Source organism: Varroa destructor, unplaced genomic scaffold (genome assembly GCF_002443255.2).
Source record: "Varroa destructor unplaced genomic scaffold, Vdes_3.0 BEIS01000004.1, whole genome shotgun sequence".
NCBI lineage: Eukaryota > Metazoa > Arthropoda > Arachnida > Mesostigmata > Varroidae > Varroa > Varroa destructor.
Window position 1 is genome coordinate 7,496,458 of NW_019211457.1, and position 24,730 is coordinate 7,521,187.

General features: G+C 40.8%; 1 long non-coding RNA gene across 19 annotated transcripts in view; it reads left to right on the top strand.

The window, feature by feature from the left end:
• The first annotated feature begins 372 nt into the window (after nucleotides 1-372).
• The window catches only part of LOC111250380 (uncharacterized), a 65,798-nt gene continuing 41,440 nt past the window's right edge, over nucleotides 373-24,730 (top strand). For 4 of the 19 annotated variants that reach the window (XR_015326003.1, XR_015326004.1, XR_015326006.1 and 1 more), the window contains exons 1-4: nucleotides 377-855; nucleotides 1,636-1,738; nucleotides 17,775-18,022; nucleotides 18,403-18,729. This is a non-coding gene — a long non-coding RNA (uncharacterized LOC111250380). Of the gene's footprint in view, nucleotides 856-1,635; nucleotides 1,739-17,774; nucleotides 18,023-18,402; nucleotides 18,730-21,747; nucleotides 21,823-24,730 lie in introns of all 19 variants that reach the window. The other 15 variants (XR_015326008.1, XR_015326016.1, XR_015326011.1 and 12 more) reach the window with 8 other exon arrangements.

Genomic DNA, 24,730 nt, shown 5'->3' on the forward strand with positions numbered 1-24,730 from the left:
CACGACCGCCAGACAAGTGCTGAACACTAAAGATAAATCCCTCATTCTATTTGACCCCCAAGAAATGAAGTGCCTAAAATATAGCCAACAAGCATATCAACAAAGCTTTGCTACCCGTGACTTCTTTTATTTGGTGTGCATGACATATAGCTTCCACAAGCACGCAGGACCAGTGTATATGTTTTGTAGTTGCAGACTAATATTAATTCCGATAGTGAAGTTCGATCTTTAGATCAGCGAGAAAAATCAAAAGTACCAAGATGTTTTTGCCCCACGCTGTATATATACACATAATATGTATGTGGTACAGAGCTGTATTGAAAATATGCTAAATTAATACGTGCTGTCTGATGGCATCTTCAGTCCACCTATATAAATCCCCCTATGGATCATACACTATAAAGACTCAACGACCTGTGTGTGCTTATTATTGCTGTACTATATAGCGGATGGTACAGGGATCTCTGGACCCTCTTGGCTTCAAGTGCTCCCTATCTAATTTTGGGCTAGCCCCCTCACCTAGATCTAATCTGCTTCACCATTCGAGATAATGGGGGAGTGCATTTATGCCGTGCCTGCTTTTTAACCGAGTCACCACACGACAGTGTCTCACCTCGTACCAAATCCGAGTTTTGAACTGTGTAGTCAATCTAACAAGCAGATTAAATGGAACGGAAAACATCATTCATTCGGGCCTTTTTCAAGGCATCAGTTTGTTAGGTGAAAGAGCTCTGGAGCTCAAGAATAAGTGACCAACGCTTATTGAGCTATATTCGGGAAAAGTTTGACATAGAATGAGTGTACTCTTTGCCAGACGGTCTCGCAAATTTCGGTTTAGCTTCCGCCAAAAAAGAGGTAGGTATCACACTACGACCCCATTTATCGTCTGAAATAGGTATATCTCAGAAACATAGAGCCAATGACGAAGATTTTCCTGAACGTCGTATAGTCAAATCTAAGCGATAAGCTGGACGACCCAAGATGAAGTGGTTAAAATTTCCAGCTTCCCTATTAAGGGTGGTCTGCAATCAAAGTGAAAGTGGTTATCTACATCGCCAGACATCTTCGTAGTACATTTGAAACACTCGGGGTTAAGTGGGTCGTTCCCAGAACTACAATATGCTGCCGAAATGCTTGAGGATGTAACCTAAAATCGTTAAATAAATCGACAGAGAATTAATTGTGTAAGCTGTGCAGAAGTATACACAATTCATGTTGATAGTACTTAACGATGTCACCTGAGAAGAAAGTAAATTAAGGAAGAACGGTACATAGTTATAGCCCTACTGAATTCTGTTGCAAACCTGTATTATCGTGTTTAGCTAATCTTGTTTTTTCTATATAGCCGGATGCACTAGAAAATATGTTATCGATATCAATAACTCTACCTAAATTTAAAAATTTAATAGAATTTGGGATAGAGAGGGTGATTGACTATACGGTAGATTTCAGGCGATAATAATACTCGTGTAAAAAAAAAAAATAGATATTATATTTAAGATAACACGACGAACCAATTGCTCATGCAGGAGTATTCGAGTTTGTATCTTTCTACGCTGTGGTAGTTTACGAGAAGATAAACCCTAATCGTTTTCTTATAACGATCTTGTCACTGCAATGAATGTGTCCTTGCAGCGGAAAGGAGTGGGAAAAGCTGTCAACAATTAATGCCGCCTACCTGAACGGTCCCGATGCTTGACAAAGTCAAACTGTCCAGTTAGGACATGTATAACAACAGGTAGTCTTATCGACATAAACGGAATGGCCCATACTCTAATAATATTCCAGGCCGTGCGTGTTGAAGACGTATGATACAATTCGTCTGTTGTATATTTACTAATGGCTAGTTACTTTTTGAATATTTACGTTGAAAGATAGTTTGATGTATACTTTTCCTGTTCAGTGCTTTACTCAGGTCAGTGGAACGGACGAGGATTCTTGCCATTATAAAAACAATTTGTAATTTATTACGCACGGATTATTGGTATGAGTGGAGTTTTTTTTCATTGCGATTGGTTAGGTTCATTTTTCCCTTTGCTGTGAATGTTTTCATCTGAAAGGAAAAAAGCATGAAAACACCCTCTATTACTATGAGTTTTCCTAGACTAAGCACGCTGCACGATATTCTCAGAACAAATTGTGCCTACCACAAACGGCACCACATGTACTTGCTGCTGTGCAAGCACAAGTAGTGCCGTCCCCCAGTTTGTAGCGGGGCGATTCCTGCATTGCCTGTGGCATGCAAATCCGCTCAGAAGATAAGTTTAGCCAGTAACTCCATTGTTTCTAATTGTGGCGCCGTGCAATACAAAAACACCAAATCAACCGATGGCCTAAAAATAGTCCTAAATATCCTATCCACAGGCTTCTATCTCTAAATCGTAAACCCTTGGTTCCAAAGCGAAAAAGACAGCGAAATAAGCCGACTTGTTGATCGTTAGTATATATGAAGAGGAACTCGTTTTGTGTTAATAGCACAACTAAGCCCATACATAGAAGACTACAAATATTTCAACTCACATAACAGTTCGAAACTGGGCTAGTGGCTACCGTTTACTGTGGTTGTTGTTGTTGTCGCCGAAACCGGTCAGTCACTGGGCTGATATACGTAAAGCTGCGCGAGAAAACCATATCTCTTATCAAGCGCTTGTTTATTACTAATGAACAAAGCCCGATTCGCGCTTCCGGAGGGATCGTGTTCAAAAAGGGCCAACTTGCCTTAACATAACCCGTATGAGCTTCGAAACGCTTTTGGAAAACTTGAATGAATTCATCTATGGTTTTGTTCGTCCATGGATCGAGTAGTGGCTTAGCATGGTCCACCCATTGCCAATAACCCGTTGTTAAAACCCGTTGTTCGCACCCTAACCTAGACCTTAATTTAGTATGATGTATAGAATCGGGCCAATATTATATTTGCAATCATGTAACCCCAGCATCTATATCGCTATATCTAAGGTTTGTCATAATAATCGGCGAGGATACACGGTATAACCTATTGCAGCGCTGGTTGTGTCGGCCACAAAATGACTGATCTGTTGATGCCTTCAGCAACCAAATTATAGCCTCCGTGGGAACAATCGATGTGTTGAAGGCATTTTGTTGTTTAGAATAAGGAAGGCACACACAAAAAAAATTTTCGTTCTTAACTTAGTTCGAACAAATTATTTTTTATCGCAGCAACATTTAGCAGTTTATACTATGCGTTGGCATATACACATTTTGAACCTATTAACAGAGTAATACAGACGCGCTGAAATTAAACGGAAGTAATAACATTTATTTAGCTGTTTAGCAATTTTGCTAATCTATGTAATAAGTAAGGATGTACGAATCAGTCAAGTGAGCGCCATTCGAGTATTCAACTTTTCTAATAGTGAGCGCATTGCGCTCAGATCTCTTGAATGCAATCTCAGTCATTATTGGATTTCGAACCAAACAACCAGTTCGATATGTGGACCTTCCTACACGTGTCGTCACTAACCATCCTTTGTAGCATTTACCGCACATTTCGTATCGATTAAGTGGTCTTCCTGTCTAGCAAGCATCCTTATCGTCTCGCGATCTTAGGCCTTATTTTCCTATTGCCTATGTAATACGCAAACGTGCCACACAATTTGTCTTCGATTAATGTACGCGCATCCTTCAAAATTTCATAGCATAAGCCTGTAATAGCAGACGAGAAACAGGTGCGCAAATTTTGAAAACATGCGCGAACACCAACATGAGAAAGTCGTCTGCCGCACGACTGGCCAGAAGCAGAACAGCGTAATAGTAGCAAGCCAGCTGCATAAACTACAGCGTCCCTTTGGGGGGGTCAATAGCTTTCTTTTTCGCCTCTGTAGGCAATATAGCGTTCCACTAGACTGTATCACCCATCAGGCCACTGTTCTTATGTTCTTGATGTTGTCGTCGATGTTACGACATGTGACAGGACACCAATGGGCAAGTCAACAACATGACAACAAAAATATCGTGTTTTCCAGTTGTATCCTTCTATGATACACTGTGTTGTGCTATTTCGAATAAGCGTAGAGTTTGCCGAATCTGAACTAGGCAAGGTATCTGTTCCAAGTGTATTTCGCTCCTAACGAGGCTATTCGTGGAATACGGCGCGCCGAAACGGGAGCGTGAAATTGAACAAAGACAACTTCATAGATCATGTCGAGATGTGTTGCAGTAGTGTGTTCCTACCGGATCATTAGATTTCGTTCATAAGGCCTAACCTACTTGTACAGACTTCAATTCAGCTTAAGCCCCTATGTTATTTTGTGGATAACAGAACGTAAATGATAAAAATTGAGGGCTTCGTGACTTTGTTTTAGTTGCAGGCCCGTGCATGTGCTGTGGTGAAGAACCGTTAACAGTAGCTTGAGTAAGATACAAACTAGATTTTATCTATTGATGAAAAGATATCTATAGTGGCTTCCGCGAAACGGACGGCAATCATTCTGTAATGATCCACCTAACTTTAAACTTAATTCTACATGACCTATATTACGTAAGCATCAGTACGAATTGGTAAATCCTCTGAAACTCGTTATGTTAGAGTCCACTGGAAAATTTATATTTATACATACATACATACTGTTGGGTTTTACTGACGCAGCGTTGCCAAGCGGAAACAGTAGGTATAACGTTTCTGTTTCAATCTCTTTACTACGAAATTACTGACCATAAAAACTGGTTGGCCTTTGAGCGTTTGATAGTTTAATGTGTAGCTGGATCTGCATGGAGAGCAATTAAATCGTTAAAGAATGCCTTAATCAGGTGCAAGGCCCAAGCTATCGACTCTGTTAGCGGCTACGTTCATCAGTTTCACAGTGTACTGTTATGTTGCCAGTTAACTTTAAGTGATAGCCCCCATTCTCAAAGATATTTATTGATGCGGGTTCCTGTAGCAAATAGAAATGTATGTTCTTCTAGGCAGCCTATCTAAGGTGTTTGTGTGATGTCCCATGTTAATGGAATTAGGAGTAAAACGAGCTTTTAGATAAAACCCATAAGAGGGTCAACTTTGTTTGAAAGGGTGCTAGGCAAGATTTACGCCATTTTATCGTCAGTAGATTTTGGCTTGTCTGAGAGCGCGATCGCTATGGGTTACTGGATTCACGCGGAGTGGCCTTACATTAAGGGGTGATTCCCCGTATTCTAGTTGTAGACAGCAGAGGCACATATCGTGTAAGTAACACGGTTGGTGTTTCGAGAAAGAAATAAAAAAACCATTTTAGGTTAGGCTGACATACTTTAACCATTTCTGTTCCTCTATTTCCCTCAAACGTTTAAAATTCTTTTATATGTAGATCAGGATCGACCCAAGACCCGGAAGGGTAAGGGATTCTTAAATATGAGTTTTTTTTTTTTTTTTTTTTATTTCACTCGTGGTAATCTATACCTAATATAAAATTGACTAGTCAAGACGTCATAAATCGAATGTGGCATAAACTGAAGTGTATTTAGTTGAAATTTCACATTTCAAATAGTCCATCTAGATTATTTGTCATTTGTCTTTAATATATTTTAAATAAATACGTATATTTCAACGGTGCAAGTTAATGCCTATTATACAGATTGCTTGCATGAACAATCCCTTAAACCCCACGACGAATTTGCAGTAATTATCGAGGTCAGCCTCCTGTTTTAGCTCGCGAATTGTCGTTGGGCAGGAACCCTCGAAAGCTAGCTATGTATCGGACTTACAGCTAGCTCTTCCTTGAGGATGCTCTGTTTGTCGGAACGATTGTCAATAAAGTTAAATTTTGAATATCTGAATAACGTTGATACTGCGTCAACAAGGGATCGATGTCAGATATCGGCGGGCGTAAAAGATACCTGCACCTGTAAGTTCATCTGTATGCTCCCAGTTCGAAGTCGATTTCATTAAGGTATTCTGTATTGAGAGCGTCGCCAAGAAAATACTTCATGAACCATACAGCTAAACTGGCTGAAAAATAACGTCTCGTTTGTCTCCACAACCATTAGCGACTGTCTATACCAAGATCCGTCTTTAAGTCACTCAGTGCTAAAGAGTTCCCGCGAGAACAGTCTCTGATATCGAAGATGACAACCTATCGTTGAGAACGCGTCGCAGTTGAAAACCCCTCGCTGTCGGTGTTCGTACGGGGGCAAGTGAGACTACATACATGCTATGTACACATTAAATGAACGTCATATTCTGTCGTCTGTTGGTGCCGTTTAGGACTATATAGTATCCTTTACAATAAAGATATGGTGTTAGAGAATTATTATAGAAATGATAATATCAGTTATATCTCAACGTTCAAATATGATAGTAGGAATACATATGGCTATCAGTACAGCTAATGATGGAAATAATTATTTTCAATCAGGCCTTTTGTTTGTGCTGAAAGAGTAGCTTGTAAATGCTATCTGGTTAGGCCCCAGGTAAAGTGCTGGACTTTAGAACAGTAATAGCGTGTATGGTAACACTATAAGAAGTAGTAAGGATTTAAAACGTGACGCATTCGTTTGGAATACTAAGCAGATATTGAAATATAGACACTGAAACTTAGTTGAAAGGTGATGTGATAATTGTGGTTAAATCAGCTTTTACGCTGGTTCTATTCATTGCTTCGTGTATTTGTTGTTGTTTTTCAATAGGATATATGGAAACAAACAAGCTGCGACGGCACAGTATATATTTTCGGTGCAAATACCCATTGGGATTTTTCGTCACCTTTCGATTACTTTTGTGTGGTACCTGTTTAGAAGGGGTTGTTTAAAACAATAACATATGTCCGATATGGGCCTCTTTATTCCAGATTTCAAATATCATTGCTGGTGTCCATACCTTCAGCAGTTAGATGAGAAAATCGAACTGTCTCTTTTTGATAAAGGCTCGCTTCCAGTGAATGGCCGGCTACTCGGTGAGAGCTGCTCGTACCAGGTGTAAATAAAATTCAAGTTAGCGTCCACTACCATTTGCAAGGGCGCCGTTCAGATGAAAGATAATACATCGCGTTGGTGTCGCTTGACAGCCCCTGCATATAAGGCAGGTATATGCACTCGGCCTGATCTATTGGCTAATTCTGATCCTGACTCAGACCGCTAGCAACCGACTCCTGACTCATATCCTGTAGTACTACGTTCCGCTCCGTAAAGCTGTGTTCAGATGCAAGGCTCATGGGGATAGTGCGTATGTCCTTGGAAGGATTACGTTCAAGCGAAGTCTGAAGTAAGATAACGGCGGGCACCAGCAGCAACTTTCGTTGCTAAATATACATTTTCTAACGGGCAACCGTTGCCTATGCTGGTTCACCTCTTTCGGAGAGTTGGAGCGAGTGTTAGCCAGGGTCCGAGCTAAAATTTAGTCAATCCTGATCCAAACCGCTAACTTAATTTAGCCATGATCTGTCAACCCGTGTGTCTGTATACGGGTGCATGTTTTAATATACAATCATGTGTAATTTATTCAACGGGCCAATGGCGGATTGTTCGAAACATGAGGACGGTGAAGTGTTCCCTTGCTACAACAAGGCTTAAAAATGCGAACGAAACAAATGCAATAGGCATAAAGGGATCCGTCCAGCTTTGTCGTCGTCGTCGTCGTCGAACTCTTAGCGTGTGCCTCTTAGTCCCGCCGCATCCACGTGATGATAGCGCAGGCCTTACAGCCAAGCTTATTAAGTTAACTAGTACTCATTTCGGTTGGTTCTACCATTTCACGTTTATTATTTTTCGAATTGTAATATTACTCAATAGGACATTGTATTCGATAGACTAAGTATCGGCATCTAAAAGCAGCTAGATCCAGCGAGTAAATAACATAGTGAAAACGTTCTTAGCACGTAAATACTCACCCAGGTTTTACTAAGTGAAAAATCGGACTCTTACGCAAGGCGCTGGTTGGTACAATCCTTTATCGTTGTTTGGATGTTCTACGGAGGACTCCTGAGCCTGATTAGATGAGTGGCTACAATGTGTATATGCTCCCGATGCTCTAAGAACAGTCAAAATCATTTGTATCATCACACCTTCAGCTGTATGTAATCGACGATATATATATAAACATATTTCTCTACCATCAGCGTCTGGGCGTCATTTCGTTTTCGTCTCAAATGCGCACCCTTCGTTTATTTTCGTAGGCCAAAAAGGTAATTCGAGTCTTACGCTTGATATTGGCTTAATCAAACTTTAGTTCAGACAACTTGAAACAAATCTGATACTAATAACGTATCTACCGTTTTGTGTTGGTCCACGAGGGCAAAAAAACACCGCGCCAAAAATCTCCTATCTACTGTAATGAATATTCGACAAGGGTTCAACTTTTACAATTTTCGGTAATCAGGGCTAAGAAACTTAAACCGTACATTAACTTTATATATTGGTCGAACCGTTTCACCATGTAAATATCCGCGGGGTGCAAATGCCTAGTCTCACAGCATACGACTCACGATAGGAGGGATTTATAGCCATTGCAGCGTCGAACAACTGATTGTTGTTATCTACCTTTGCTTGCTTATCCGTACAGTTCTGTAGCATACCATATGAAGTTAATATAGTTATCATCATTAAAAATGGCAGAGACGTGACTCGGATGAGTCTAAGTTACGATATCTCCTCCATGGTTAACTCTTGTGTCAGCTAGTCAATGAGCGCAAGTTTTCGCGGCTTCACTATTGGCGCCATTTTTTCTACTATATATATATATACATATGTATATATAAGCGCAGAATAATTTTCACGCGGAAAATCCTTTACGCTTGGTAGCCACCGACATCGCTACACCTTTAGGGGAGAGCTCTAAAGTTAATAAAGACATATACGTTGTAAACAAGGTAATAGCAACGAGTTTTCTCATGTTGCTATGCAACATCATCATTTACGTGTGCCACGCATACAGTATATATATATATATAGTATTATCGTACATGTTATGAAGCAAACAACTTCAGTGCTACGAAAGCAACGTTTGCTTTCTAGGAGGTTTCTTTAGTATTACATATACACGTAGCATCTACCGCATCGTGGGAACAGGAAGTGCATATTTTCTACGAAATGTAGTCTAAACAAATTCAGTGCTTCGTAGGGATGTCCATCTCTAAATATCGGGGTATTTGCGAGAAAATAGTGTTTACCTGTTTAATAGAAAGGGTGAGAAGTTGACTGCAGTAAAGCGAACAATAAACACGATAAAATATTGCATTGAAAAACAAACGACGTCTTAATAGTTTCCTTTCTTATTTTGTCTTCGTTTATGTTTTTCTCTAAAAAACTCGTGTTAACTTGATTCAGAGTATGTAATCGCAGGAGTGACTCAAACACATGAATTAGTTGGACATCCGTTATGAATGGACAAAGCCCCAGCTAAAGATGTTATTAGGTATTCTGCAAAACATAATCTATAACATATGACTTTCGTTTAGGGATACAAGTTGATCATTGTAGCATGGGGCATATAATAAGTATATTAAATTGTGTACCTTTACCTATGAGTTCCAGCTATTATACATACTGTAATCCTCATTAGTTAGTTTCGGATTTGAGTTTTTGTTTGTGCACATTTATACAAAGAAGTTATCGTTATCGATAGGACATTTTCGTAAACATACGTTTGGCCATGATGGAAAGAAGAAGGCGTTATTACGAGATTTGAAAATGCTGATCTATTAGTCTCTAGAACGGGATTTTGGCAGGATTCAAAAATCCTATTTAAACTAGGGAAAACGGAAGCGTAGCAAATTCAAAGCTGTGGGCGCATTGTATTACATTAAATAAACAAGATTTTTACAATATTACCTTATGAATGAACTGTCTACTCTGGGCACATTTGTAGAGTTCTTTTTGGCGATGGAGCATAGATCATCAAAGGTTTTATAAAATAAGCCAGACGTTGGGACCGTTGCTCTCGGGGTCTCATCCAAGCCCACTCTTTCTATCACACCCCTTCAGGGGTATCACCAACTTCGTCGGTGGATACATCGGCAAAGACCGACCTTGAAAGGCTATGACTATAGTATACTCGTTTTCCTCATAGATTCCCAAAAATGCTGCCTCGATATCGTTCCCGACAGCTCCATTGTTATCCCAACCCTTGTTTCTATCGTTCACTAGTCTCGTGCTTGTGCTCACCGTGTTACGCTAAGTCACAATAGGACCTGCTTAGCTAATAAGAACAGAACCTCATCTAAGCATCGTGAGGCTATTAGGAATAACATAGTGTGTAAGCTAACCGACTATGTGACGACATACGTGAGGTGGTCGCAGCGGATGCATATTAGATTAAATAGAGTTGACGAGTGAAGGCACATACAAGCTCCGATATCGTGGTAGAAACCTGGTCGATACAATCGTTCACGCTGCCGTCTATTTGCCTATGAGAGGCCCTAATGACGTTCCGCCACTAACGGTTGGATCCACTAGATAGGGGGATGGTCGTTGCGAAGATAGGGCATTTACTAACTGTCCCCGAACGGTCTACCAATAATGAACGAAACTCATAGCTATGACCCGTCAGTACTATAAAATGCTCATTAATATCCCTCAACGGCGAAACCATGTGCGGCAAACCTTCGGTGATAAGGAAAATATTGTGTTACGTGCGTTTTCAGGGGGCTTCCACAGTCCGCTGCCGTTTGCATTAGGGTGTTCAGCACACTAAAATTTATCGCATAAATTGTGGCTGAGTAGATAGGGCAACATGTACGTAAAGTTTACGTTAAACGTTTAACCGAGGGATTGGGATGCGCGTGTGTTTGACCTTGGTTACAGCCCAACGGATTGCCGTCGTCTTGAACAGGTCCAGTGGATCCACCAAGTAGTACTGCTTCATAGACGTCTGAATTAGTTGCTACTGCTGCCAACTTCGCAGGTTGTCCTACCTATAGAAGGCCTTTTATGGCTTCTTTTAGGCATTATGTTACTCTTCCATTCAAATAAATGTGAAAGTCAGCATAGGTTTTCCGCAGATTCAACCCAAACTCAGTGAAAGGTGTTTCGAAGTGGCCTCAAACAGTCGTTATAGTTAATCACGGTCGGTGGAGCGGAACTCATTTTCCTAAAAATATTGATTAAAAAGCCAAGTTGTGTGCCAATTGTCAAATAAATGTCCATGTGTATTTGCTACAAAGTTCAACATAGAATATTAGTTATCTAGGTTATCCAATTCCGCTTAGAATTATTACACTTTTGATCGTAGAATATAGTTATACTGCGTCCAGTCTATATCCTAAATAGCTAAAGCAGAAAAGATAAGGTTAGGACTAACAGTTTCATAGCTAATGATGCGTGATGAGCGGTTCTGCTTCTTTGTCAATTGCCCCATCTTAAGCTCTCTTTTTATTATAATATATGGGTAGTTCGCACTGTATCATTAAAGCCCCGCATATAGTATTATCACTTCACTGAAATGCAGCGTTTTCATAGTTGGGCACCATGAATAAGTCGCTTTCTTTTCTCCAGCCATCAAACCAACGGATTAAAAACGGGTCCTTGTTCTCTAAAAGTGCCTGTTCGAAACATCGAGGCTTTTATACCGCTTCGTTCGCATTGATATAGCCCGCATAGTCTTCTTTGATCGACTAGAATACTTATCGTGAGTTTTGTTCCATATCAGTCCCTATTTCCGTTGTCGTGCTTCGTTCCGTTGGCCTGAGCCCTAGGCCTCGTTCAACAAGTACTGTGTGGACGGCAACAGTGTGGCGTGTTAGGGACATTAAATAGACGTTTTATGGCAACAACAGCGTGCGGTCGCACCGTATCGAAGTTCCTCCTTCTGCTGGCCAAAGGCCTTCTACGGGGGGTTTATTTCTATGGACTGTATTGTGCAGCAATAGAACGGGCTAAGCACGCCTTGAATGGCGTAACGGCTGTACTGGTAATCGCCGTTTCGTGCCGCTCATTTGTCTTCTAGGAAGGGGACGGTGTTGGTCGCCTTTGGTGCTTCGGCGTTCGTCTTCCGTTGCTGTTCAGTCTTGTTGATGAGGTTGCCGCAACTTCTGCAGTTGCCATGAGGGAAAACCAAGGACGAATGTTTTTATTGAGGCGGTGTTAGTTGAGCTTGAAAACACGAGGCGAGCAGAAAACCCTATTGTGACGCTATTCTTAAAGGACCTTATTTCAGTGCTCTTTGTTTTTTCCTCCAAAAGCAAAGTAAAACAAATCAGCTGGCTAAAACGTTGACAGGTTTTCTGCTCACTTACTGCGCTCACTATAGATATGCTGGATAGCTTTGCAGTAATAATGACACTGCAAATCAGACTGATCTAAACTGAATAGTGCTGGCTGATGGAGATGATTGTATATTTGATTGAAGCTTAAGTAACAACGAGAAGCGAGAGTTGTGGTTGTAAGGATACGAGCACGTATATAACAGCACTATAATTGCAGCTATGATAAATATTAGGGGGTATTAAAAAGCAAGTTTCTTCTATTTTCGCGCGGGTGTTAAATATGGATAGTGTGTTCATCAAAAAAATCCAAAATGTAGCACTCTCGCTGTCCCACACACGTGACGTATTACCACTCGTAATTACCCAACTCTTCGATTTTAGCGTTGACTTAATCTCTAATTATATCTCATTGGCGTGCAAGCATTTATGATTATTATAGTAAGACAGAACGTAAATAATTTTAAAGCAATCATACCCGATGACACCGGATAATCGTGGTAAGATTTTTGGGACCTTTTTTTATATTTAAAAAGGATGTGTGTATCTTGACTATGGACATTGGGCTTCACATGTAAATATCTGGGGTAATCGTGTGGGATTTACGCCGGTGTTTTTTAGCGTGATCTATGCACACGAAGTCCACACATTTACCTGTCCTTGAGCCTGTGTTGGTTCCAATACAATTTCGGCTCCCTGGGCACTAGACAGAAGGTCGTAACGTCCTAATTCTTTTGAGTAGAAGACCACCATACGATAAAAATATGCTGCACAAACGTATCATCTCAATGATCAGCAAGGGCATTGCATTTTATACCTACAATAATATTCCGTGTTGACCTTCAGCTCAGTTGTAGCCGTACCTGCAAAAGTGGCACAGATTACCTCTCATAGCCGCGCCACAATAAAAGCTGTTGTCTTTTAGGCTTTGTTCCAGGCCAGCATCCGCTAATGCTGGCTTGCTTCTTGGCAAAGCAATATCTGGATCAACATCGATCGTAGACGGCCTTATTCAATCTGCAATATTGGCCACTATTGTTTCTGTGTTTCTCGGCTTAAGTACGGTAAATTGGGCTGATGTTTGAGATTAGGCTGTTTAAGTAAAGGTGTTTTATATCAGTTTGTTCAGTAACTAGCTTCTTGTGAACGTTTATGATCCTTGATACGGTCCGTATACGTTATGCGGGAAGAAATCCTTTTCGCTTTTTCTCCCGTGAAGGTTCGCGTAACGCATCGGGCTTTGTGACTCATGAAGATTCTGCTCGCGTGCGAAATACCTATTTGGCGTCTCCCTCGTTTTGCGGACTTCTGCCTTAGATTCCGGATATTTGTAAATTGACGATTGGATTTCTAAGTCAATTGCAATTCTCCTTTGAATCGTTTGGCCTTACACTAATGCTCCCTTCACGCCACTAGAATCCTCAGTCAAATAGGTTTGAAACAAATTCAGTTTTGATCAGTCTCTAAACTGTCTACTTTTCTTCAGTTTAGCTTTCCTTTTAGTTCTTTATTTGTGGTGTTACATTGCGTGTTGGTCCGCCGCTTTTTTCGAAGTTTTCCCTTTTCCAATATTGCGAGTTGGATTTGGTCTCCTTACTGTGTTTAGCTCTGCCGTTCTGCGCCGACTTCTCTTGCTTCTTTGCCGAAATCTTCTTCTGCCATATGGCAATCGGTGGGTTTCTTTTGAAGGTGACGTTCCTTGACTGCATTATCTTCAACTTGATTCAGACACGATAGCCCGAAGCTTGGTCATCGTAGCCGACGACAATGCTGCTTTCCGCCTCCGGGTTAAGCTTTTTTTAGTCGGGTAATAAACTAATGAATGGCGTAGGTTTTGTACCATAAATAATTTCTAATAGGGTCTAGTCCGTAGATTGGATAACGGTAGTCATATTCATGAGAGTGTGAACGCACATTACAACCTTACTCCATAATCACTGAAGTCGGTGGATATCTCTGACTATGGCATTAATGAGCTCAATCAAATCACGGTTCGCTTTTTAGGCTATTTCGATTACCCTTAATAATTCAGGCTTAGATATCAACAGTTCTACTCCTATGTCTGCGCACGGCGAACTTGGGCATTCTGGGATTCGGGGTTCTCATCAGACTGTAGACTCTTAATATGTTTACCTGTTTGTGCTTGGAATCATTTGAGGTAGCCTGCGTAGAATTACCTGCGGCTTCTCGCTCAGTAAATATGCGTGCTTGTATTTAAAGCATTCGTCAATGAAGTATGAATTTTCTCTTAGTCATAGAGTATCAATCTCACACTCATATGTATGTTTCCTTATTTCCTTAGGTCATGCCAAAGGAGGTTACAATGATATGCTGCTATGTGTATTTTCGATTGATGGAATGTGGTGCAGTCTTGTTCATAGTATACAAAGTCGATGTCTTCATGCTTCAAGAACTTCACGAGCTTCTGATTATCCATATAACAAAACATCTTGACAGTTGCAATCACGGCAGAGTTGTATTCCTTGTCACTTATGTCGTCTTTCGTGTCGTGGATAATTTTCCGTTGCGGTGAAGCTCAATCCGACCGTTACCCTTCGATAGAATGAACTTGCCTTAACCTACCTCGACTCCTTAATTTTTTTCAGTTAATTGAACGAATGAATGAAGCGTTCGAGGCATCTTAGTAACGTAAAAAGTTGTCTCCTACGCAGTTTACAGGGCCGTTGTTTGCCAAGTAGGGTTAGTGTAATAGTATCGAAAGCAAATGTTTAAAGTTTTTGCTTGACTCCTAGCTGCACTGGCCATGTTTGTCCTAGCTGTTGAGTGTAGAAACGGAGGCCAGCATCTCTATATCGCTGTTTTAAGAATCGCAGCACAGTACTTCGATATATTTTCATAGCCTTTTCATAGCGCGCTTGCTATTCAGATTTCAGTTGCTGTAACTTTTTTTTGTTAGAACGACCTATTGCCGTGTAAGCCATGTCGTTTGCACCATGTACAGGTTTAGTCTTGGCTGTCTGACGGTTTGTTTAAGGGCCAATTATCCTAGTCATGATTTTTCATCTCGGGTGGTTTTGTTCCCGTGTGCTTTGAAGAAAACTATTGGAAAATGTCCTTGATTATTATTTTCTTTGCGATAATGCCCGAGTGATTCGATGCTGATAACTATTTTTTTCTGCTTCATTTTATTTATTTTTTACTGTTTTCTTTGCGCGTCTGTGAGCTTTACACCATCGGCTGTTATAGGCGATGTTATATTGTGTTTGACTGCATCTTAAGCACCTTCCCGTTCCCGTAGTTCTAGCTCTATTGCGATCTTCGACGAAATATAGTTGTTCGCTAAAAATATAGTGCTTTCGAGTGCGTTCGTTGTTTCCGCTTGCGGCTGCTCTAAGGTCAAAGCCTTCCTTCGAGTTACGAATGGCTGATCTTCAGTTTACTAGATTACTTTTTCATACTGTTATTGGTTGTTGAACCCCATTAGCCGTGTTCAATGAAACCATGCTGATTTCTAATGTTATTTTTGTACATCATCGGACCGCCCGGCACATGCGTCACCGAACTTACTGGTTATCGGATTCCCACACCGCAGGGTCCTTCGTTTATTTCACTCTTGCACTGCTGGTCGTGCTTGATAAAGATTGTGGCCTACTAACTCGCTGATGAGTAGTGCAAACACGTTTGTTAAAGGTATAACAGATGCGAAGTTTATTGGATAATGTATGCTGAGATCGGATAAGGTTGCTGTAATCTTTTCTGGTCTATTTCAACATAAAGTTTAGGTCGCTTATATACGCAGCTTCTAAATCTGCCCCTTTGGCTGTGAGTCCTCCCCCCAGGTGGTTCAATCGGTACATCATGAGTGTACCTATGTAAAAGGAGCTTTATATATACATGATACTTTTGTTTAACTTACTAAGAGAGTAATTCAATTCAAATAGACTGTAAAAATAGACGTGAGTTTGGAGGTGTTACTGACCACTCAAGAAGAGCTCACTCAAATTCGCGTGTAGAAAACAGATCTATGATTTTATAGATATAGCAATATATATATATATATATAAGTATAGAAGTTATTTACAACTATCTTGGAAATGAGATTAACCTTGTGGGTCGGTTTATTGTTTAATGTCAACTACCACTTTTATAGGGAGAGTCTTGTAGTAATGCCCGGGCTTATACATATAAATGTAGTTGGAAGTTTGAACGGTTTTTCAAAGTTCAAAACGCACGTAGGGACTAGATACTTGATGGTTAGCTATCTGTTCACACACAGTTTATATGTCCGGCTGCTGTGACGAAGGTAAGTTAGCGCTGTGAGTCCAGCCGCCGACGGTGATATATTATAGAACAGAATGAAACAATTCAACGAAGTATACCGACAACTATTAACACAAAAATTCATTCGTCATTCAATAAAAAATCCTATTTAAAGCCATATCAATTTGATCAGCTCTATATCCATGTCCAGCCATGTGAGTATCGCAAAGGTCCGTTCACAAACTCGTAAATATTCAACCCACTGACATTTGTGTTCCACCGACATTATTTCCTCTTTGTCGAGCACCTGTTGCTAACCAAAATCAACCATCGTTAAACCTTTCCTTCAAGGTATGTTAACCGTACCCGTTCTCTTCAGCATGTTCCTCATGACGTCGCCATGTCACTGCTTCGAAGTCCTTGGAAAGGATGGCTTATTCGCACGCCCACTCACCGTCCGCGCCTGTTAAGCCGATTATAATAATAACACACTGATGGTAGTTAAGATCGTATTGCAAGCTGCTAGGACACATGTGGCGTTCTTATGGACTGCACGGAGCTCTTGAGTGGAAGAGGTTTCTGGGGGATTTTTACTTCGCATGCCCTCTCCTGGGTATAGCCTCATCGCCATCCGGACCATTTTCTTAGTTGGCTTTTCTTTATATGTTTGAAAGTATTGTAGTTGATTTGACGTTATTTTTGACAGGTTTTGTCGCTATGGGTATTAGTGATGTCGCGTGGAGTCCAGTTTCACTGCGGCGCTTCAAGATAACGGCCATGACGCTAATTAGCGTTGGTCCGCCCGAAACTTGCCTTCTTGGCTCCACGGGGGGTACGATGCAGATAAGTGGGTTAAAAGTAGTGATAATTGAGGTGAAGGTGCAATAATATCAAGCAATCTCTGGGAATCACCGCTTCGTGCGTATCTGCCACAATACGACCCTACGAGGTCTGACTCGGCTTGTGTACTAAATATCACAGTACGTATGTAACATGTGTTCGACCGCTCAATTGGTGCAAGGCTGCGGGATGACGGCCTGATCAAATATTCAAAGGGCTTTCCCGTCGAAGTGATTGCTGGAAAATTAAAAGCTTGGATTTCTGTCAACGCTGGAACAGTTATGGATAAAAGCCCATGGTTTTTCAGTGAAGGTCCTGCAAACCGGGTAGTATTTGATTGTAGAACACTGGAGATCGTCTACATCCGTTGATTTCAGGCTACGGCTTGCTTAGGCCAAACGGCTGGAAAAAGCCTGCTGTCCTACAACGTTGTAAAAATATACTTCCTAGAAAAATATTGTTTTTCATACCACGCCAAACCGTTTTTCCGTAAACGCAGTAGCCATGTCTTACTCAGTTTCCTTTTCAGTCTCTCCTAACATAGCCTGTTGATAGCCAACGATAATATGCATACACCGTTTTCAGGCAGATGGATTATTCATAGCCCGACCTACTCTAACCAAAGAGTTGTTATAAAGAAAGCGGAGCCCTTCCAAGGGTATAGCACCACGGTCCTCAAGGTTTCGCGAGCAATTTTAATTTGTTAACATCGGTGTTGAGCAGGGGCGAGGCCAAACAAAATCGCGAACATGGAGATGAATGTTATAATGCCAACATTTGTAGCTTATTGCAAACGGAAGTGATCCAAAGAAACATCCACCTGCGACTTGTCGGTAAAGTAGATAACAATATTTAGTACCTATTATATAACTATATATATATATATTATAAAAGTTTGATTCAGTAAATAAAATCGTACATCTACAACAGGTATCACCATCATTTGTTTATAAATCGTTTGTGTCTCTATAGGTAGAAAATGTGTGTAGAGAAATTTGGTTTCATACAGCATTATTCAATTTAAAATAGAAAGAGGAAATAATCGAGCAATCATTAGATGGTCCTAACAACTAACTGACTTAGTAGCTAGTAAGTGATTGGCATGTCCGATGCTATATATAAACACTATTTATATCTCGTTGTGTATACGGTGTTCGGTGCCAGAAAAACTCAGCCAGTATAAATTCACATGCTTTGTTCTTATTGTTAATAGGAAACATTGCATGTTTCCGCTAATTTTATAGGAAAAAGGCAAGATCGGTCGCTAACCGGCGTCGATGGCCCGAATACTGGGACTCATTACTCCTCGCAGCGACACTCACAGAGAAAGACCGGGCTTTTCAGTAGCACTAAGCATCTACAATGAGTCATTTCATAGATGTTATTGTTGTCGCCATCCGCTACCAGTAGAGTTCGCCCATTGTGCTGACGTGATCGCAGATCGGCGCGGCGTCCAGCCTTTTGGCCTCGTTTTAAACTAGCGCGTTCAGGGAACGTCCTGCCATCCATAGGACAACGGCTAGTTGCCTATCGGATTCAGGTAATTTATACAAGGCAGTCCACGGCTCTTCTACAACGAGATTAGATGGGGCGATAAAACAAAGTACATGGGGCGTTCAGTGTCCGGCAATTCATGTGGTAGTAGCTATTAAACAAAAGTACTCGACACATTGTGACCCTTATTGACAACAACGGCGAAGAAATCCACTATGTAAAACGGACATTGTTGCCTAAGGAATATGGAGTTGTGATACGAAGCCAATACGGTACAATTAATTTTTGTTAGTTAATAACTAAAAAAAATTAGCTCGCGTATTTGGGCACCGATGTCTAAATGTTTGTTGAGCAATTGCTTAGTTTCATCATTGCACAGGTAGATTTGATGATCTTTTCTGAGCAAATGTCCATGCTTAAAGGGTCACAAGGTAATTGAAGCACAACGGCATTTCTCCATCCTAATTAATATTGAAGATACGATGGTAGTAGAATCGTACTTTACAGAGGTTTACCCCGAACGACACACCCTTCATAGGTTTGTCTGCGAGCTAAACAACATCTCAATAAGTAGGTAGTAGCAAAATAGATATAATTGCATACAATATGTGCCCAAGAAATTACATCTTCACCTAGAACAGTAAACAATAATTCTTTCCTGTAACCCACTAATTGACAATTGGGTAGTTTCTGACCTAATCTAGCTACCACGACCTCAATTGTATCCCATATTTCATTACGTCTCGATCCACCTTTCTAGGCCATCCTTTACGGAGCAGACCTATTCAGCCATGCGATTCAACTCTAAAAATAAGCCGAATGCCTATTTTGATGTTCGACTTCCTTTCGGACCCTGCTTGATTCTTCCATTAGATAGGCTCTTAGCGCTACTAAGGACGTCTATTGACCAGCGCTATTGATAGTGTCTAGAATTTAGACCGCTTCGGCCATAGTTGTTTGTCGCGCAATCATTGTATACAAAGGACGTGTTGAGTGCGCATTATTCTAAGTGCTCAGATCATAGATGATCTTGACGAAAACAGTTAGAGCTGTCATGGCCAGCAAATCGCGATAAATGTTTAGTAGTTCGGATACATACTTTGTATCGCAGCAAACACAATCAGACGAACGTACTGAACAGACGGCTGTTTTTTTTTTTTTTTTTTTTTTTCGTACTTTTCTTAGTTTGAATAGAGTAGGTACAAATAAACATTTGCGTATGTATGATGCATACATATAGATCTAAGCTGGTACTGGAACTAGTCGAATGTGTGTACTTCCGTTTGCTTCGATCCATCCTAGTAGCTGTTAACGGTAAACTTAAATTATACATTACACTTATTGGGGCGCATGATTCTATCACTAGAATGGATTGTACATAGTTAATAGATTAAATAAAATAAGTCATTAAATTTATTTTTTGCGGAGGAATCTTATATCTTAATAGAAGCTAAAGTAACTTATGCTTTATAGATTTTACGGAACTTATTAAGTTTTCGAATTTACCTAGCATTACGATGTTTAACACAATCGCGTATCCATTCAAACTGAAGGACTTTCCTTAACGCCAGGTTTCTCTAACTGTGGTGCATTATTTGTTTCACGGTTTTCAGGTAAGCGTCGTCACGACAAAATGTTACACTGAACCTTCGCTCCCTACGCACTTTGCTAGTAAAATTCTATTAGCATGGCTGGGATACTTATAAAGTTTATAAACACTGTTTTAGGTGTTTTAGGTACATATACTTCACCGCTAGAATCATTTTCGCGTTATCAACGGCCCCGCCTAGTACCAACTCTGCAGCTAGCAGCTATTTACTAAGTTCGTAACAAACATTGGCGCACCTTATAATTTACTTGTGCAGAACGCGGATGTGCCAATGATATTTTTGGCATGTTTTGTTCGTCCTGTTACGATAGATCACAAGTGGCATTCCTAGTGGCAGATCACGTCCTTGTGGTAATCTGCCACTGACAATGGGTGCTTCTATTGCAAAAAGCCCGAACTCTTCCAGCGGTTTCGACTGTATAGGCAGTCCATTGAAATATACTTCTATATGCTGCTATTACTAAAATCATTACTAACCAGCGGCGACGGGGACGTTGGATGGGCCATGATTACGTAGCCCTAATGCCAAGTGTGAGGGTATTTATCTCAAGTTCGTTATGTCATGCGGTTTATTTCAATGTGGTCTACAGGTTGAAAGAATCACATGAAACATACAGCCTCTGCCAGTGTTTGGCAGTATTCTATTAGGTCCTAGGCATGCTTTTTCAGCCGGCGGGCCAAAAAATCACTTTTTCGGTACGCTGCCCAGCCCAACATTGGTCGCCAGATTTAAAAATTTACGATATACAGACAGTGGTAAGCAGCTGCTTGTGGAACGGAAAACGACTGGATGAAAATGCTGTTGAGATGTAATAGACAGTAGCTGTTCCAGTAGCATTGATTAGAAAGTCAATTTAGTTATTTATGCTCCCTAGCAGCCCGCAGCTTGAGCTGTCAAAGTACCAGTCAAGCTTTTCTCATTCGCAGTCGCTCTTATGGGCTGCGTCGCCACTGGTGCCAGATAACAACGTCAGTTATGTGACGTAACCCCCGTATAGACTCACATGCGTCTTGTATGGTAACAAGGACTCAATAGTAGACGAAAAATTCCACTGCTAAAAGCACTACATCTACACTCTGGTGCATTGGTATGGTCTGCATAATGTGATAGGTACAAAACTTCAAAGGTATCGGGCGTTTAAAATGAAGGAAGAATCTTTCTAGCGAATTTAACCGCAAGATCAGTTAAGCTGGTTCAAATGTACTGCAATCAATGTAGTTGGAAAGCTAGAATACGTCCAGCTTATTTTTACATACGCCCGACCTTTTTAGAGTCATAAAAGACCTCAATATGTGTATAAGTAGATCAAAAAGATGTGATTCTTCACCCACGGCTAGCGTGACGACAGACTTGTAGAATTTCGCCTCGGCGACACAAGCACACGAATAGGCAAACTGAGCTTTTGCTATCTGAATTGCGTTGTAATTCACCCTCATGCTATTTAACTCCTACAGGCGCGCCATTTGGGGCAACTGGGGTTCCGTCGATTTCCGTCAAACGCAACGAACATCAACGAGACCATCACAATAGTAGGCATTCTCCTGTCAGGTCATCTTATCGCCTTTATATTTGTCGCTTACCGTATACGGCGAATAGACAAGTTGGATAAGCACGTCCACCTCTTTCAGCTAACACCCGAAGCGAAAGCTACTATTAAGCTCTCTTTCTTGATATATAGTTTTGTTTGTCTCCCAGGCGCTTTATATCTATCTTACTCACCCCTGCTAGAAGCTTTCTCTTTTTCTAAGTGACCCATTTGGAAATATCTAATTTTTGTCCAATTTTTTTGCCACGCCTCTGGCTTCTTCTTAAGCTTCTCTTGGGTTCTATTCGAAAACACGTTTTTGTCTTTCTCCTTTTTTACGTCCAATACTTAAGCCGCTAGGCAATACATGAGACAGCACGTTCCCTCCAGCACACAATAGCCAGTCCGGAGTTGAGCTTAAGTTATAACGTGTCATTAACTTTCGCGAGTAAACACGTGGGGATGCCCGTGTTTTGTTCTACCAAACAGGGTAAGCCCATTCGACGGACGCTTACGCACGCGTAGTATATACAACCTTGCGTACATTTTCACTTTCATTGCTCATTGCCCCGCTAATAAGCTGCACAGCCTAACTATAGGCTTGACCTTATAAGGGTGTTTTCGCCACAGAATTACGGGAGATACCAGTGCCACTCGGAGAAATTGCATCACGTAAGCGAGACAGCTGCATTGCAATAACATCACCAAGAAATTGCACCAATTGTAACAATAGCACCAAGAAAGGCCAAGGGAAACATTGGCATTGAAGGAGAGGAGACGGTCATCTTACTAAAGTCGAGCAGTTTTCGCCTGTTTTCCCTATGCTAGGTCACCGTTTCCCTATTCCTGTCGTTCACTATCACTTCGCTTGCATTCTGAAGCATTCTGGAAATCCTTTGCATCACCATCATAGACTCTTTCTTCGTCTTTCTCTCTGTGTGTAAGGCGCATAGAAGACATCGTAAAGTTTCCGTAAGCTTTGTCTTCTCTCGTTACGTTTGTTCGGTGTTCTGTTCTGTTATGTGGACGGAATCGAGCGATTTGGTTCAGTAATGCGCATTTCTTCTTCTCTGAACACAGCGGGTCCAGTAAGGCATGTTCTAAAGCCGGAAAAATGTATTGTCATATCACATAAATACAGTTCCTCGTGTCGTCTGCTAAGCGGCATGGCGTTTTGAGCATTTTTCCAAGTATAATGGCGATAAGTCGTGGTCCAGCCATGTGGAGAGTGAGCAGTTAAATTTTAAAAACGTTTTTAGCTAATAGATAACAAGAGACGATGCAATAACCTTCGAATAAATGAACAGTAGACGTTTTCAGATATATATATAGACATTAAAACTTCTCATGCTGCCCTGACCATAGGCATTTTAGATTCAGAGGGGAATTTAAGATAGAATCATCGTATTTTAATTTATTCGAGTCGTGTTTTTTTTGCATAAGCCTATGGGTGGGCTATATAGAAACATGCTAAAAACAACTATATCCTTACCTATTATGGAAAGTAAAATAAATTTATCGGGGCTTACCATAGACTTAAACCCAAAGCTCGCCGACGAATATGATTTTATTATCATATTATTCAAACCAAGCTGACAACTGGCATACGAGGTAAATGTCTAAACCTAAACACAGAACGTAACTAACAAAGCAAAGTTTTGCTATTTCGAACTTTATGGTTCACATTGTACCTCTCGTTATTAAAGTCATTCAACTAAGCAAAACAGCCGAAACAATATATGAAAACATAACGCTTGACAGGAAACAAACACCGACCGACTCCTTGATTACTGCTTTTCCCTATTTCATTTTTCATTGCCTTAAGAACAACCAATCTTGCCTATTATCCCGTTATTGTATTGGCCTTCTTTTATTCATTATACAGAACACAAGATTTCGCCGAGCGAGGCTAGGGGTTAAACAGCGGACTTTTGTATGCTCCATTCCTTCATAGTCCACTCGGTATCGCTTAGTACGTTTGTAGCTCAGGTGGGACTTTAACTGTTTTAGAGTAAACAGCAGAGCCTCGCTCGTCCTTTTTATGCTCAATCAACTGTTGCAACCTTCTGAAATTCTACAAGACGCTGAGAGTGCTTTCTTTATGGCTATCTATGAAATCCTCGTAATTCCTTCCTCTTGCCCATTGGCCTGCTAGAAATCTTGCAGCGTCTCTGATTCCTATAGACTCACATTGAAATCAATAGCTTCCATTATTTGTGTAGGTTGATTTTCTTCTTACAAAATGACCACGGTACTTTAATTCGTGGCTATTGGCTGATCTAGAAGCTTGGTTAGTTACGGCCTAGCTCCCTGAGCAATCAGTTAACAAGAACTTAATGGAAACCTTTAAAGCAAGATGCAGTCCGTTCTACAGCAAAGCGCGAGACTCCTATTCCAAAACCTCAAGAATGGTCTTGTTGGAGCAGGCCACTATGATTGGCCGAGTTAACAGAGTTAGTGAAAGAGTAAAAAGGACAACACCTCACGTCATTCCCAATTAGGTTCTTGTTGCTTCTGGTTCATCAGTATTTTCAACCTCTCTATCTTTTTAAAGTTATCATTCTATAGGCTAGCGGTTGTTTTCCAGGTTTATTTAGAACAGAGGTTTTTTCCAGGTGAGTTCTAGCTCGGACCCACCTCTATTTTAACCGGTTTATATTCGGCTTTTCAAGGGGACTACCATATTCGACTTTATCGCTCCTAAGGCTTTTATTTTCGGGTTACGTGTCGACTTACTTTAAATGGCCTTTTCTAGCTTTAATCCTGAGTGCCTGACGCCGGCTGCAAATATGGGTATGTAGTGTCCGAACGCGCCAACGTTCCTTGTCCTTTGCCCGGTTCTGCGTCTTGGTGGGTCATGGTTTCTCTATGCGTTGTGTGTCCACTCAGTTCGTTTTACTGGACTGATCAGG